The sequence below is a fragment of the Eumetopias jubatus genome, unplaced genomic scaffold (assembly GCF_037043125.1).
Source record: "Eumetopias jubatus isolate StellerSeaLion01/CBP00866 unplaced genomic scaffold, mEumJub1_p1.0 scaffold_5, whole genome shotgun sequence".
Classification (NCBI taxonomy): Eukaryota; Metazoa; Chordata; class Mammalia; order Carnivora; family Otariidae; genus Eumetopias; species Eumetopias jubatus.
In genome coordinates, this window is record NW_028274811.1 from 89,936,306 (window position 1) to 89,939,811 (window position 3,506).

Genomic DNA, 3,506 nt, shown 5'->3' on the forward strand with positions numbered 1-3,506 from the left:
AGTCATTTACACTATATCTACTTTGAGATGGCCCCTTACCCTCTTGGCTTTCAGGGCAAAGACCAAACTCTGTACCTTGGCCTGTAAAGCCCAACCAAATGGGGGCTCTGCCAACCTTAAAGATACCTCCCCCAGCTCTACTTCCTCGCAATTCTTCAGGCACAAGCTTTCTCCTACCTTTGGGTCTTGCTCTTACCTTGGTGTCCCACTCAGAGCACCCTCTCCCACCTACTTATTTGCCGCCATAACTTGTACTTCTCTGGGCAACCTCCCCTGACTTTCCAGAGTCAGTCCTTCTATTACATAGCACCTGGTGCTATTGCTTCATGACATTTGATTTGTACTTATTCATAATCAGTCATTGTCTCCTCATGTTAGTTTGCTAGAGTTGCCATAAAAAGCAGCATAGACTGGGTGGTTTAAACAGCAGAAATGTATTTTTTCCCAGTTCTGGAGGCTAGTAGTCTAAGATCAAGATGGTGGTAGGTTTGGTTTCTTTTGAGTCCTCTCTCTCAGGCTTGCAGTTAATTGCCTTCTCACTGTGTCCTCACAGGGCCTTTCATCTATGTGTGTGTGCCACCCTGGGGTTTCTTCCTCTCCTTATAAGGATACCAGCCTTATTTTAATGTAATTATCCTTTAAAGACTTTAGCCCCAAGTACTGTTCTGTTCTGAGTCACTGGGGTTTGGGACTTCAACATACGACTTTTGGGAGGGCACAATTCAGCTCATAACTATCAGGGACTGTGGCCTCCTTCCCAGTGTATCCCTTGTGCAGGGGCCATGCTAATCTCTCCCGTATCGTTCCAATTTTAATATATGTGCTGCCAAAGGGAGCACATCCTCCCCAGTGTGTCCCAAGCCCTGAGCATCATGCCAAGACACAAGAACACATTTAATTTCTATTTCTATTTCTATAGAAATAGAAATAGAAATTAATTAACTGCCCCAAGACTAACTGTGTGACATTGGCCTGGTTCCTTCTATTCTCTGTACCTAGTTGTGCCACCTGTAATATCAGGCTGGAGAAGCTGGTCTCTAAGGACCGACGGACAGTTGACCCAACATCCTTTAATTAATCTCTTCAGTGAAATCTTTCCCCCTCACCACTAGAGGGAGATGTTACTTCTAGTTTTTTTCTCTGCCGGACTGTGCCTTCAACTCTCTTGCCCCTGGGACATTAAAAGTGGAGGAGCTGAGGCCAAGGACAGCCGGCAGCCAAACTATCAGCAGGGCATTCAGCCCTGGGCTTGAATTTCAACTCTGCCTTTTCCTGGCTGAGGTATCTTTGCCAGGGTCCCCTTGAGAGTGTTAGTTTTCTCTGCTGCTGAGTGGGCGATGAGAATGCCTCATCCATGATGCTATGTGGGGCAGGCTTCCAGATTGAGCTCCCAGTCTAGAAACCCCAGAAATGCAAATGCCCCATTTGCTCCCTTCTCAGTAAACAAGTTCCTGTCTGCTGATGGGTCATTGAGAATGTTGGCAAGTCTGTCTAAGGAGTGGGCCTTTCTGACGGCTTGGATTGGCCACAGAGGGCAGATGTCCAAAGGCAGGCAGGCAGGCAGGCAGAATTCCGTCCTGCTGCCTGCCTCCTCCCCCATGAAGTAGGAATGTAGGATGCTTTGGGGCATCCAAGGTGGATACAAGAGAGAGAGATCCTGGTCAATTCCAATTTTTGAGGCTCCAAATTTGTTAAAGTATGAAATGCCTAAGTTAAGTGCAAAAAGGCAATTTGGAGACAAAAGCACTTAGAATATTAGTTTCATAGTAACTGTATGTTATAAACATACATTAAAAGGCAACCAGATTCGGTCACATACAGGGACCCTTGACTATTGTCTGCTCCCAGACACTTAACTATACAGTCAGACCTCAAGGACCAACTTCCCACTGATGCTGCCACCCCTGGGGAAATAAAGTGGCTGTGCATAGAACTGGAAGCAGGCTTGGCTGTGAACCAAAACTAGAGTCAGAAAAAAGCACAAGGAAAAAAAGCTACAAGAAATCCACCCCAGGAGCTGCAAAAGATGGCCTGAGTTCAAACAGTTCAAAACGTACCCTTCCTGGGCCTTCTGGATTCAGTTTTGACTGAATCCTCGGCTATGCAACCAGACCCTTTCAAAAAGTGGTTTACTTGCAAAGAAGCCTTCTAAGGGGCACCAGGCTTTAAAATAATTTGCTCCTCAGTAAAAAATACAACACCTATTTAAAGGGGAAAACCCCATAAGATCGTGAAGGTTAAAAGGTTAGTCTGTTTTTTGTGGGAAACAGCAATTTTCTTACCTGATGATCAACATAATGCCATAGGTTCAGAAATTTGTACTATTAAAGTCAGAGATAAAGTTGTTTTAGTCAGAGAGTCAGGAAAGACTTTAGTTTTATTTGGTGATAAAAACAAGCTGCTGTTTATCATTTATATAAGGGTACAAAGTCCTGTTTCTCCCCCTTGACTGAAATGTGCGGGGTAGCCTATCCTTTTGTGGAGGAGGGCAAGGTGTCAGCAAGGGGGTGGGAGGAACAGAGGGAGACAGACAAGCAGACTCTGTGCTCAGGGCGGAGCAGATATGATGCTCCATCCCACGACCCTGAGATCAGAACCTGATCCAAATCCAGACTCGGCTGCTTAACCCACTGAGCCACGCAGGCGCCCCCAAAGTAACACTTTTTTCCCCCAAAGTAACACTTTTAACACACAAAAATCACACTGCAGTGTAATTGTGCTTTTCAGAAGCTAATTCTAGAATTCATAAAAGATTTGAATTCGTGGCGCGCTCAAGCACCGAGGTTTGGTAATGGCACACGAAGTTTAAAGTTGCAGGAGTGAAGCCTGTGGGGCCTGCCAGTAGGCCCAGCACATGTCACATGCAGAATCTAAATGTGAGATCAGTCCTCAGAGCCCCCTGAGATGAGCCTTGATGGCAAGCTTTGGACGTGGGGTAGAAATGGGGATAGATTTCTTTTTTCATCTTCTTTTACTTCCTCAACTTTGCTGTTTTGTCATATTTCTAAACCCATTAGGGGGAAAAAAAAGAAGTCTTCCTTCAGGATGTGACATTTGAGCTGGCACCTTTCCAAGTGTCACTTTCCTTAGTGTAAAAGGGAAATGATATTAGGACCGAGGGGAGAGCAGGTGCTCCTCGGTTGTGCTGTTAGTATGAACCCTTCCTAACAGCTGTTTCTGGAAGGGGGTGCCTGCTCACTTCACCTCTTAATGAGTCAAGTGATTTCTCATCTCTCTGGGCCCCAACTTCACCTCCGCGAAACGAGTTTGAAGGTGTCACTTTGCAGTGCTATCTCCATCTTCCTCAGCCTGTCACAGACCAAGGCACAGGATGGTGGTAAAGGGGGGCTCTTCCTCAGGGAGATGGCTAGTTCTACACTCGGAACTGTGGTCCCCCAACTCACCCTGCGGGTAAAGTCCTGGAGCCTTCCCGACCTTGGACTACAGTTCCCAGCATGCCCCGAGGGCCTCTCGGGCCAAGTCTCGCGTGCTGTGACGAGACCTCG

General features: G+C 46.5%; 1 non-coding gene across 1 annotated transcript; it reads right to left on the minus strand.

Moving 5' to 3' along the window:
• Positions 1-731: 731 nt before the first annotated feature.
• Positions 732-839, minus strand: LOC114208765 (U6 spliceosomal RNA). Its single transcript, XR_003609131.1, has one exon. It is a non-coding gene; the product is annotated as a U6 spliceosomal RNA (small nuclear RNA).
• Positions 840-3,506: the final 2,667 nt, after the last annotated feature.